This window comes from Macaca thibetana, chromosome 2 (genome assembly GCF_024542745.1).
Source record: "Macaca thibetana thibetana isolate TM-01 chromosome 2, ASM2454274v1, whole genome shotgun sequence".
Lineage (NCBI taxonomy): Eukaryota > Metazoa > Chordata > Mammalia > Primates > Cercopithecidae > Macaca > Macaca thibetana.
In genome coordinates, this window is record NC_065579.1 from 50,783,773 (window position 1) to 50,797,683 (window position 13,911).

At 35.6% G+C, this 13,911-nt stretch overlaps 1 long non-coding RNA gene across 1 annotated transcript in view; it reads left to right on the forward strand.

The window, feature by feature from the left end:
* The first annotated feature begins 853 nt into the window (after positions 1 to 853).
* The window catches only part of LOC126947494 (uncharacterized), a 123,002-nt gene continuing 109,944 nt past the window's right edge, over positions 854 to 13,911 (forward strand). The window contains exons 1-2 of the long non-coding RNA XR_007723103.1: positions 854 to 885; positions 8,340 to 8,449. This is a non-coding gene — a long non-coding RNA (uncharacterized LOC126947494). The remainder of the gene's footprint in view (positions 886 to 8,339; positions 8,450 to 13,911) is intronic.

Genomic DNA, 13,911 nt, shown 5'->3' on the forward strand with positions numbered 1-13,911 from the left:
GAGAAAAAAGTCTAGGAGTAGATATTGAGGATGCAGAAGCAAGGAGGGAAGATTATTAAACTTGTAGATATTGATTTGAGTTTATTGATATGAAGACACTCTATTATGCCTCGGGATTTAATCTCCTGGCAAAAACCAGGAGAGCAAATGACTTATATCAGATACCAGCCAGATTTGGCACTTGGATACTCCAATGCTCATTCAAGGGACTCAGGAATAGAGTAGCAATAATGACAGGAAAGGAAGCTATGCACCAGCTCCATATCCTTCTCTTCCTTCACTGTGGCTCATGTAGCTGCTGCTGTTGCTGAATATCTGATCTTCAAACAACAGTTACCAACACTAAGCATGGAGCCCACCTCCCAACTACCACCCCCAATATAGGGATATCCCATGAAGATACCAACCAACAGTACAAATGTGGTCTTATTAGTCCAACTGGTGTTTCAACCTTACTAGGACAGATGTGTGTTTGGCTATAGGTTTGCCTTCTCTGTCTTTTTAACACCATATCTGAGTAAAAGGCATAAAAGGCATTAGATTCCCAATGAGATAGCCTTGGATTAAGAGTGGAGAAATGAGCAAGTAACCACAGGATGTACTATTTCAACCATATACCACATCATGGTAGCCTCTTAAAGTCTCAGCTTGGGCAACTGCAAGGTTGGGGCACCATCTTTCAAAATGTGAGGTAAAATTCCAACTACTGGCCATTATATGATGCTGTGTCCCAGGTAATTAGAATGCAATGATCTGAAAACCAAAGGGTATCGAATTCTGCAGATCTTATAGGGCAGAAAAAAAAAAAAAAAAAAGAAAGAAAGAAAACCAAAGAGTTAACATAGTAGTGGTCCCTCTTACTAGCACTCCTTGTGACCATTTTGGGTAAGGTGAGCTCTCTGTTCCTAAAATTTTAGATACTACTACATTAGAAGATCTAGTTCCCAGAATAGGAATGTTTCTTTCAGGAGATGCAGTCTGGATTTTAGTAAATATAAAGCTCAGGATATCACCTGGCCATTTTAGTCTCCAATGCTAGTAGACCAGCAAACAAACATTGTACTGTACAGGCAATGTAATTGATCCTGATTATCATGAAAAAATGGATTGATACCTCATAAAGGAGTCAAGAAGGTATACGTTTGGGCTGGGCGTGGTGGCTCATGGCCGGTGGGAGGCCGCAGCGGGCAGATCACGAAGTCAGGAGTTCGAGACCAGCCTGGCTAACATGGTGAAACCCCGTCTCTACTAAAACTACAAAAATTAGCTGGGCATGGTGGCAGGAGCCTGTAATCCCAGCTACATGGGAGGCTGAGGCAGGATAATCATTTGAATCCAGGAGGTGGAGGTTGCAGGGAGCTGAGAGATCACATCATTGCACTCCACTGGGCAACAAGGCAAGACTCCGCCATCTCAAAAAATAAATAAATAAATAAAACAACAAAAAAGGTAAAGGTATATGTTTAGAGGCTTAGACTCCTAAGGGATGAAGACCTGGTTTACCCATTGGTCAAGCAACCTAGACTAGTAGAAGTGCTATCTGAGGGTGAGAGAAATAAAGATTGGGTTGTAAAGGAGTGAGATAATTAACAGAGTTTACAAATTCTGGCCTAGGGGCTGACTGAAGATGTAGGCAAAACCACAACTTCACTTTTATGTTTGTTTCCTATTATTTTTAAGAATTTTTAATTTTTGAAACAACAAGTATCAGACCTGTGAGAGAATTTAAAAACAAGAGAGAGAGAGGAAGAAAAAGAAATAACTGGACATTCATCTTGAAGAGTCAATGACCAAACATAGTGAAATTAAAGTGGAGCATAAGTGAATCAAAAGGACACAAAGGATGGACCACGGTAGACCCTGTCATGGTACTGCCAGTTTCCCCTTAGCACTTACTGCTCTCAGTCAGCTTCTTAAGGCAACACTCCAAAGCCATTAACGGTGTTGAGGAGCATACTAAGCCACAATATGGGAAAGGCTGGGGTGCTGGGGAATCAATTCTCTCAAGAACATTCCTCAACCAATGATGGATGAGAGTTGAAGGATAAATGTCCCAGCTTTCTAGTCCCTCTGCTGGGACAACTCTTAGGGATGAATTACAGTCTTTCAGAGGCCGCCATCAGGATTGAACTTTAGTAGACAAAAGCAGTAATCTGCTCACTAATGCACATTCATTTTTTTTCTTCCCCTTGCTGACTCACTTTCCTACTCTCCTACCAATGTTTTCTTGAATAATATGTCAAACAAAATAATTTTACTCAAATCCTTGTCTCGGGATCTGTTTCTGGGGAAGCCAACTGGAGAAACTCTTGAGGAAGCATTAGGAGGACTATCAATCCACATAAAAGGTAATTGAAGGATATGGATCAGAAAAGGTTTTTTTTTTCTTAGAGAAATTAAAAAATATTTTTCTATTAATTGGACTATTAAGTATAGAAAAATGAATCAAAATGTTATATTAATTATATAAGAGTTAATTTTCAGTATTTAAAGAAATTTAAAGATATATTAAGAGAAGAGGTTAATATATTCTTTATTGAAAGGATCTAAACAAAGAGAAATATTAAATGTGTTCATAATAGGAGAGTTATTTTATGGAAGAAAATGCATGTTATAGTTAGATATCTGCTTTGCATCTTATTCTTTTGTCAAATCAGGAAAATTAATGATTTGGATAAGGGGGTACATGTACAGGCTTGTTATGTGGGTATAATGTGTGATGCTGAGGTTTGGGGTACGAATGATTCCATTCTTCAGGTGGTAAGCACAGTACTTGATAGTTTTTCAGTCCTTGCCCCCCTCCCTCCACCCTTGCTCTAGTAGTCCTCAGTGTCTATTGTTGCCATCTTTATGTCTACGAGTACCCAAGGTTTAGCATCCCCTTGTCAGTGAGAACTTGTGATATTTGCTTTTCTGTTTCTGCATTAATTCACTTAGGATAATGGCCTCCAGCTGCATCCATGTTGCTGCAAAGGACATAATTTCATTCTTTTTTTAGGGCTGCATATTATTTTTACATTGGAGAAAGGACAAAAATATTTCAAGGTAACATAGAAGGCAATTTTTCTGAAAATAAAAATAATTACATTTGTCAATTGAAAGAAAAAAAGTAGATCTCAGAAAAATTTGATATATAAGTATTAACACCAAGACATACCCTGAAATCAAAAGTCATGAAACGGTTGTGCAGGATCTGGATTTTGTCCAAAAAAAAAAAAGTCATGGAAAAGACTGTGTATTAGTTTGCTAGGGTTGCCATAGCAAAATACCACAGACTATGTGACTTAACTAACAGAAATGTATCTCATAGTATAGAGGCTGGAAGTCTAAGATTAAAGTGTCAGCAGGTTTGGTTTCTCCTGATACCTCTCTCCTCGGCTTGCTGATGGCCATCTTCTCTCTGTGTCTTCCTGAGGGCTGTATTCTGTGAGTATGCATCCTTGGTGTCTTTCTTCTTTTAAGGACGCCAGTCTTACTGAATTGAGGGCTCCACCTATATGACCTCATTTAACCTTCATTTCCTCCTTAACAATGACATTGTGGGTTAGAGCTTTAACATATGAATTTTGAAGTGGACATAATTCAGTCCACAACAGGCAGTCAGGAAAGGTATCCAATTTTGTATGAGAAGATGACGGTAGGCTTGCTTCACATTGCTGCAGTAACACTCAATGCTATGAGGCAGTTGAGTAAAGCAAAACAAAAAAATAAGAAGGATGTTATCAATAATTTTAGAAGTAGGCAAGTTGTTTTCAAAGAACTTTTAAGGCCTTTTTAACTTGCATAAACTGAGGTAAATATTTTTCCTGAGTCCTCTTAAAAACAAAATTTAAGAATGAATTCCACCTGAGAAACCAATGGAAAATCATAGTTAAAATCCACAGACATGTAAAGACATACATAGTCACATAGGTAAAAGAACTACATTTAAATAACTGTTAAGATTATAACTACAAACTAGAATGTGTAAGAAGCTCCAAAGTGGTTAAAAAATTGTTTACCATATATTTAAGGCTTAGAAAGGAATTCAGTGACAAATTATCCTTCAAATTAAATTAGTACCCCCAAATTTACTCATGTACAATAATTCTTATAATAGCACTAACCATGTACCTGGAACTAAAAAGTATCCAAATGCCTCTTAATGGAAATAACCAAATAAGTTTAATGTATTCAAATAATGGAATACAATACAGCAATGAGAATAGATTACTGTAAGTAACAATATAGGTAAATCTCACAAATAATAAGAGAAAAGCCAGACACAAAAGGTTGCATAGTATCTTATTTGATTTATATAAAATTTAAAAATAGATAAAATTAATGTATGTGTTAGAGATCAATATAGGATGTTGTATTTTAAAAAGTAGACACAGTGTGGGGTTTCTGGGGTACTGGTTCTTTTTTTTTTTTCTAGATGCTGGTTACATGTGTGCACTCTTTCTGCAAGGTCATTGATCTATACACTCTGGATCTGTGTACTTTTATATATCTATGCTACACTTCAGAAAAGTTCAAAGAAATTATATTACTAAAGGCAACCTTAAGACACCTGTTCAGTGCATAGCAAATAAATTTTTTAGCAGCCAAAAACCAGGCAAGGGTCGGTAAAACTTAGTTACATGAGACTGGTAGTAATCATGTTAAACCCCGTTTTTGAGTCTGAAGGAGATATTGGGTTAAGGGATATACTCCATAACAGTTGCTTTTGGAGACCAGACATTGGCCTTAAGACACCTGTTCAGTGCATAGCAAATAAATTTTTAACAGCCAAAAACCAGGCAAGGATTGGTAAAACTTAGTTACATAAGACTGGTAGTAATCATGTTAAACCCCATTTTTGAGTCTGAAAGAGATATTGGGTTAAGGGATATACTCCATAATAGTTGCTTTTGGAGACCAGACATTGATTAAAACAAGAGATATTACAGTCTATTTTTAGTTAATACGTAAAGACAAGACATAAGGCTAAAGCTATTGAGGACAGAGGATATGGGAGAAAGGAGCCACAACAGAGGAAACCTGAGTCCTTGAAAGATTAAAACATCTTTGGAAAGCAGTGATTTGGAGGACCTCTTGCAGATTGATAATCAAAAAGAGGCCATTGGGGGAATTTAAGAGGGAAAATTTCAGCTAAAGGTATTAACTTCTTGACACACTCGTGACTTAAATGTTTTGCTCACATTCCAGGTCCAATCAAACACTAAAATCTGTTTTTTTTTTTTTTTTAATGTTTTTAAAACCTTTGTAATCTGCTGCTTCTTTATGACCATAGTGTCTTTACCTTGATCCAGGGTAACTGCACTTGAATTACTGCACACTTTCTTCTTTGGCCTCATGCCCTTTCAAAATCTTTTCCGTGGTAAATCAAAATGTTTCTGAAACATGACCATGTTAAAGTTTACCTGAGCCCTGTGCTCCTAGAAAATAGAAACAATTAAGGAGCCCTCCCACGCTTTTGTATTCCAGAATATAGTTTACTGCAAAGAATTACCCTTTCCCATGTAACTTAGGCACAACTCACAGCTGCTCCCTTTGTTTGCCTATGACAATAGGACACACAGATATTTAGTCTTCAAATTCCCATTCTTTTCCTCATACGTGATTAGTTGAAATTTTTGTACTTACTAATCTGAACAAAATGCTTCCTAACATCTCTAGTTAAGCTTCTCTCCTTCCCGCAGGTCCATAAGTTTTGACCCTTCATTAGCATAAGCCAGCACAGAAACTGTCCGTAATCGTCCCTCCCAGTAGTAGACTGACCTCAGGGTAAAACATTCTCTCATCTGCTATCCAGTCATGCCCTTTCCATCCATTCATCTCATTTTCCGACACCTGCTTTTTTTCTAGCCTTGTTCACTACCCCCTATAAAAGAAAAGTGTTTTTTGCCGGGCGCGGTGGCTCATTCCTGTAATCCCAGCACTTTGGGAGGCCGAGGAGGGCAGATCATGAGGTCAGGACATCAAGACCATCCTGGTTAACATGGTGAAACCCTGACTCTACTAAAAATACCAAAAAACAAACAAAAAGAAACACACACACACAAAATTATCCAGGCATGGTGGCGGGCGCCTGCAGTCCCAGCTACTTGGGAGGCTTAGGCAGGAGAATGACGTGAACCGGTGCACTCCAGCCTGGGCAACAGAGTGACACTCTGTCTCAAAAAAAAAAAAAAAAAAAAAAAAAAAAAAAGAAAGAAAGAAAAAAAAGAAAAGTGTTTTTTTCTACCTGAACTTTGAAACATTTGCAGATGTCATTGTTGGAGCATCTTTCTTATTGCAATAATCTCTCTGCTCTTATTGAAATAGTCTGCCTTCTCTTATTATAATAATCTTTTTGAATAAGGTATCTGATTGCCTAAATCTGGATTAGACACATCAAAACCTGATCATACCATCTCCCTACTTAAAACCTGATTGTCTTTTTACTGTTTTTAAGATAAAGTCCAAATTCCTTTGTTTCCCAGGCCCTTCATGGACTAGTTTATCCCATGCCTGTTTACCTTTAATCCTGTCTCTTCCCACTCCTAAACCACCTCCCTTGCTATTTCCCTTTATCAAGCCCTTCTGTATGTCTTCTCAGCTACTTAATTTATGTTTTCTTTGGAATGTAGACTTTTCAACTCTATCTCCTTGCCTTGCCTCAGCCTTTCTGGTTTTACTTATCTCTTAGGCCTCAGGTTTGATGCTCCCTCATCCAGGAGACTTTCTGTGACCCAACATTTAAGGGCTTGACGTTCTTTTAAGTTCTTTTAAAAAAACTCTTTGTATTTTTGCTCTCATTGTAACTGCTTCTTTAATAATCTTCTCCATTATGAGACTCTCTCCTTTAAGAAGACAGAGACTATGTGCTTTTTTATTGTTGCATCAATAGTATCTATCACATAGAAGACACTCAATATCAATTGTATCTGTACAACTGTATTAATGGAATGAAAGAATGAGTTGATTGCTTAGACACAGGAGAAGCAGAGATCAAAATATTGAATCTGCCATCAGCAAAGAACAGTTTATTAGTATTAGTTTGGTTACAAGTATCGAAAACTGAACTGAACTACTTTAGACAGAAAAAGGTGATGGCTACTGATCTCATAAGAAAATTAAGGTAAGGGATATGTGAATTAGTTAAGGCTCTCTCAAATTCAGGAAACTCAACTTTAGCTAAAACTTTCTGGGCTAGATTTAGCTTTAGGTGAAACTTAAATGAAGAGTCCAAGTGCTAATCTGGTCTCTCATTATCTCCAGTTTTTCACTGTTCTCTTCTGTGTGAAAGTCTCAATCTCAAGCCCCATTGGGTGGTAAGATGAGGGGAATGGAGCTTCCCCTCCTCCCAACTTCTCCAAGATCAACTTGCAGAGCAGACTTTGCTGTTATTGTTTTCTAGTGGTGTATATAAAAGTTCTGAAACCCACTATGAGGTAACTGAACTGTCACGTGTGCTCTCCAAACCAATCACTGTGACGTGCAGAATGTAATTCCCTTTTTGGCCTAAACTTATGTTACATACTCATTCCTGCATATGGAGGTGAAGCCATAATCAAACTGCAAAATCAAGAGTAGGAGAAAGCTAAATCTCCATCCTAACATTGATGCTTCTGCTAGATTAGCACCAAAAGCAGCGGAGGCAAAGGACAAATGATCCCTACAGGAGATGATAGAGACGAACTAGGGACAAATAAGCCAAGAGCTCGAATGCCTTCAGGACCTGCTCTCCCCATCTATGCCACACTCTGCAATGTTACTTTCACCACAGAGCTAAGCTATGGCCCATAGTTCACTTTCCTTCTTTCTACTTCAACAAATGTGACTACACATTAATATTTTGACACTTGAAAATGTATTTAACATTCATTTTCTTTTCGACAATAAATAGCAAATATTTTATTGCATTTCTAAATGGACAATGTAAAAAATATGTTGCTATAGTAGTTACAGGATAACCATAGGACACAAATACCCAAATCCAATTAGTGTGCCATTAAACACTTGGCACACATGGCAGCAATACTAATAAAACTTATTATCCTAGAGAAAATATAAAAACTAAAAGGTAATTAAAATGTCCCAATACATGGTAGGGAAAATCTAACACATCAAATTCTCCGTAATGCCAAATATATGACCCTGAAAAAGTCAGAAAAAGTAATAGAATTCTTCAAATAATACATGGTGCTTTGGGTACAATTTTTCAAAGTTGCTGTGTTTTCTGTTCAAATCATATTTAATCCTGAGTTTATGGAACTCTTTTCCCTATCTTTCTTTATCTGTCCAAGTGCATGAAAGTATTCTTGTAAATAGATTTTAACTGCAATTAACAGCAAATTAATCCTTCCCTCTAGATAATCCACACTGCCTCATCAAACCAGAAAACAATTCAAACCTGGCCTGCTTGTAACTGAAAGCCACATTTTAAGAACTTATTGTGAAGAAACTGGAAAGCCTCCAATAGGTGAGTGTAACTAAGGTAATTTGAATATGGGTGAATACAGGAACAAATTCCCAGGCTCTGTTCCTCTCTTTGTTGAAACCCATTCTTTTGGAAAATCATTTTCTTTAGCCATTGGACAACAAAATGCATTGTCAAGAAATTTTATAGCAATAATTATAAAAGATGTCCATTTGAACCCATTGAGGTCTCACTGATTTTATAACACCCAGCAGACCTCCCTGCAGGAGAACACTATATTTATGTGAGCAATATATGCGAGAATTGAGATCGTAAAATTAAATGACCACATAGAACTGTCATTTATATGATGAGCGCCTATATATGTGAAGGCTGGTTTATTTTGCAGTGTCGGGTTGCGTTAAATGGTCCACTCTCAGTGAATGTTTTTAATCACGCATTTCTTCACTCTTTCTGCAATATTACACTTGAAGGACTGGTAAGCAGTTTGCTATGAAATGCTAAATGGTTACTGGCACTGCTATTCTGACAGAAGAGCTCACTAAAATAGAAGTACAGTACATATTGTATGCAATTGTTTTATGAGAGACATTATGGTTACTAGAATAACATTTCACCATTACCAACTGCTGAGAGAAAAGTCATTAAGATATTTGGCAAGCCAGTGCAATTTTTCAACAGAACTACAGTATAAGACCTTAGAACAGCTTCCATAGAGAAAGGCTGCCTGTCTCACAAGAAAAAAAAAAAGAAATCAAGTCTCAAGTCTTCTATGTTGTTTTATTTATAGTTGTTTATTTTCAGAGTCCATTGAAAAAGTTACAAGATATGTCAGGTATGTCAGGAGAAAAATAGCAAATGCTTGTGTGCAATATATGTATATTTCACATACAAGTATTTTCTGTATATGTGCATGTTTAGTGTGTGTGTGTGTGTGAAAGATGAATAATTCTTGTGATAAATCTTACAACTTCAGTGTGTTAAAACTCACCTTTTCCAGGGAATTGCCTTTGTTCAGAAATTATTGTGTACACTTTTAACAGTTAATTTCTTATTGTTGTTTCTTTTTTTTAATAAGAAGACATTCATGGATGGGGCGGGAGTGAGAATATGGATTAATCTGAAGGCACTTCATCCAAATAAAGGAAAATAAAATAAGCAGCTTGCTGTGAACATTTAGCATTCCCTACCATGTATTAGTGGTTAAAAAAAAAAAAGTCATGATAACAGCTTTATAAATGTTTTGAAAATATGCATGCCCAAAAATGTGTACACACATGTTTGTGTGTATGTATTTGTGTACATATTATGTATATGTATAATCTGCACAGTAGATAACTTTTTGATTGCTAAACCATCAAAGCTTGCCACTTGTTCCTGCCAATGCTACTTCCTTATGCTACTTCTTTATAAGTCACTTCATCAAGAAAAAACACCAGCATTCACCAAAAGCAAATATACTTTGGACTGTCTCTAAAACAACAAACATATAACCAAATTGGAATTATTTAGTCAGATACATGAATATATATGAATAATCGTGAAGGCAACACTAAGTTACCTTTCTCATCACTGCTGTGGCCCCTTCAGTAAATGGCATACAATCTTAAACGGAACCCCTAGTTAGTAACTGTTAGCTGGATGAATATTCAGAAAAAAGATGCTAGAGATGTAATAAATAATAGTGTTTAATAGATATTTTAAATTACCCAGAAAATGGAATTCTATTTCTGTATATTCAAGACTTTTGACTCCACGTAGAAAGGCCCTGAATTTCTCACAGAAGTTATGAAAGAAAAAAACTATGTAGTCAGCTCAGTTAAAAAAGATCAACCCAGTTGAATTAAGCACATTTCTTATTACTTGGTGTTTTGTGCATATAGAAAAATCCAAAGTAGGAGCTAAATGATGAAAACTCATGAACACAAGGGAACAACAGACACTGGGGCCTCCTTGAGGGTGGAGAGTAGGAGGAGGGAAAGGAGCAGAAAAAGTAACTATGGGGTACCAGGCTTAGTACCTGGGTGATGAAATAATCTGTGCAGCAACTCCCCTGTATAACAAACCTACACATGTATCCCTGAACCTAACATAAACGTTTTAAAAAAGAAACACCCAAATTATATATATAACTTGTAGAATCATGATGTTTAAATTGCTCAGCATAGCTAGATCTTATTTCTATCGATGTCTCTATGACTCATTTTTCAAAAGCCAGTTTTTATCTCTCCAGTTATTGACAATAAAATTCATCAGTATCATTAAAATAAATGTAGATATCACCTTTTTTTAAACACAATTTTGGACGGCACCAAGGTGACAAGGAAGATATTGTTCTTGGTGGAAGTGATTTTTCCTAACAAGGAAATGAAGTAAACCCTTAACTGCTGACCTTTCAATAATCTCTTTTTCATCCATGCACTTGGTTTCAAATAAATTATTATAGTTTCTTATACAGATGGTATAATTATGATCTATATTATTTAAAATTAGCAAGTTTCTTTCTTTACCTACCCTGCTGTATCCCATCATAGCTACATTTCTTCCCAGTGGAAACAAAAATGGCCTGATATAGTCACTGACTTTCTATACCTAGAACTTTGGATGTGGTGAAAAGAAGGGGGAAGAGATTGGAAGAGTTGAAGCACGGTGTCCTTTGGTTCTACTTCTCCCTTTGTACTCATATCAAACCCAGATCCAATCACAAATCAGCCTTTAAAAATTCTAAAACCTGTTCACACTGTAAAGCCCATTCCACTATGCCACGTGGAAGCAGAAAGGAGTTAACTCCATTCTACAGTGAAAGCTCTAGCACCATTTCGCTTTTTCTTTTTTCCTTTTTTTGTTCTTTTTTTAACCTCTCTTCCTTCTTTCTTTCTTTCATTTTTCTTTCTTTATTTCCTTTTTCTTCTTTCTTTCTTTGTCTCTCTCTTTCTTTCTTTCTGTTTGCTTTCTTTCTGTCTTTCACTAGCATCTCCTAGCATTATAAGTGGTATGTGGCAGGTTGTATTTGAATGAATGAATGAATGAATGAATATACAGATGAATAAATAAAACAATAATGGAGTAAACAAATGAGTGAATAAATAGTTCGAATACTGTCCCATAATACATTTCCTGTATTAAGCACATAAACTTAATTACCTTGCAATGGAAAATATTTATAAGAATATTATATATATTTCTATATATAGGTATTGAAGATGTTATTAAATATTTGATAAGATAAAAATAGCATAGCACAGAAAACTTTCAAAAATTCAGTGCAAAAGGCATTGCCTTTGCCAGACTATTAAGGATTTTTTTTTCTGACACCTTAAAAATGCTGAACAGCAGCCCTTGTAAAACAATTTTAACAAAATAGATACTTCAGTTTAAAGAGAACTGTGAAAACTTGCCTGGTAAACAAAAGTCTTATTCTTTTTAAGTTTTTCAAGGCTGTGACCCTGGGGAAAGCTTAATTAAACTCAATGAAGAAAAAAAAAATAAATCATAAAAGTTGAATAAGTCAAAATATAAAATATTCAATTACTATTTCCTGTGGGGTTTGTTTTGTAAATGTTTTATCCACAGTCTATATTCAGCTTCTTCTCCTTCCCATCTTTTAAGAAGTATCTGGGGAATAAACCCACATTTCCCCACTCAGTTGTTTGACTTCCTTTTAGTCTTCTTATAATTTATTAAATGATGTTTTTAAAAACATAAGTACTTCAAGTTTTCCTTCTTGCTGCTTTGTGTGTTGTTCCTTTCACCCACAAAATTGCTGCAATTAGTGATATAAAAAAGGATCCATTAGGGCATCAGCCCATCCTTTGGGATTTTAACTATAATTGTTTCTTTCATAGAAGTGCCTCCAGTCCTGCCTCAAATACACTGTATTGAATGTCCCGATATGACATAACTCTCTTAAGATAGAGGAGATTTTATTTCATTCAATGTTCAGAAACCCCCAGAAGTGGTTCTCATTCATGTTACAATTTTTAAAATAATAATGTAGACATCAAAGTTTATCTCGTTGCTTTTCTACTATGTACCTGTTCATGAAATATGAGCCCAGGGTGAATACTGAGTAAAGTTTAAAATGCTTTAAATATGAATAAGCCTATAAGAATTGAGTTTATGTTGAAATAAATGGCCTAAAGTTCAGATATGTAATAAAACTATATCACTATTTTTTAGATTAACATTATTGGTAGCCATTCACCATATTATCATGATTTTTCAGACCACATGGTTTTTCTAGTAAATCCAAGTTATCAGAAAGTGTTAGTCTCTGATACATCCTTTTATTTTAAACATAAGCATATTTCTTTTACTATAGAGGCTAACTTAAAATTATGGGAATTTTTTAATTAAGCCATACTTTACAGGTTGACAATAACATGTTATCTAAGTTACAACTTGCTTTCAAATTTATATTTTGGATAACTTATGATTATCACATATTTAATTCATTTAAGTAGGAGGAAAAATAATTATAATTACACACTTTATTCTACCGTATATCTTGATGTAAACTGATCATATTCATACCTGCCACTCATATTTTGAATAGTCTTTCTAGATGTGGGAAAATTCTCACATTGAGTGCCTTCTCCCCAGTATAGAAAGCAGAGCCGAAATTCTCTGATTCCCCAGCAATTACTGCCCAGAAATATGACCCCAGCTACACCAATCAGAATAACCCAGAGAAGACTATTTTTGACGTTATCAACATGATGCCAGACAAAACACAGACTTTCTATTTTATTGGTGTAGTTGGAACAAAAGTGTCCTGCAACGTAGCGTTCCTAGAAAGGAAGTGATATCCATGCTGTGGTAGTCATAGTTTCAGAAAAATCACATAGCAGGTCTTTGCTTCTCTGTGGTGGCTATGGCACCAGGGAGGTTCCTTCCTCAGGCCATGACAGCCTGGCTATGAGCATTGCTCCTGGCAATTAGTTTTAAATCTTCATCTTTCTAGCCATTCTGAAGATGCTCTAAGCAACCTAATATTTTTTAATAAACTATTGTTTTTTGTTTAAATCTGCCAGTGTAGATTCTGGTGCTTGCAACTAAAAGGTCTAACTGATATACAAAGTTCTCATTATGTTCATAAGACCATCAAGGTTGGGACATGTTTTAATGCTCTGTGATTATAAGATTGGAAGAAAAATGAAGTAATATTCAATAAGTAAATCCAATTTTCTGAAAGTTTTTGAAACTTAAGTTATGATCTAATTTAATAAGCTATAGAATGGTGTGGTAAATTAGTAAAAGCCGTAGAAAATACTTAAGAAATAATTCAAAATTAATGACATAATTCGAGATAGACACTGATTTAAAAAACTGTATTAAACTTCAAATTGCATTTACTCAGGAGTGCATTGGAAAATTTGTTTATCCTCACTGTCTAAACTACAATTACTAGAATCCCTTGCCCAGCAATAATGAGTAAATGTAAAGTGGGAAAAAAAGAAGAAATAATTTTAAAATATCAACAAGTTGGACGTCTTGAAAAGGCA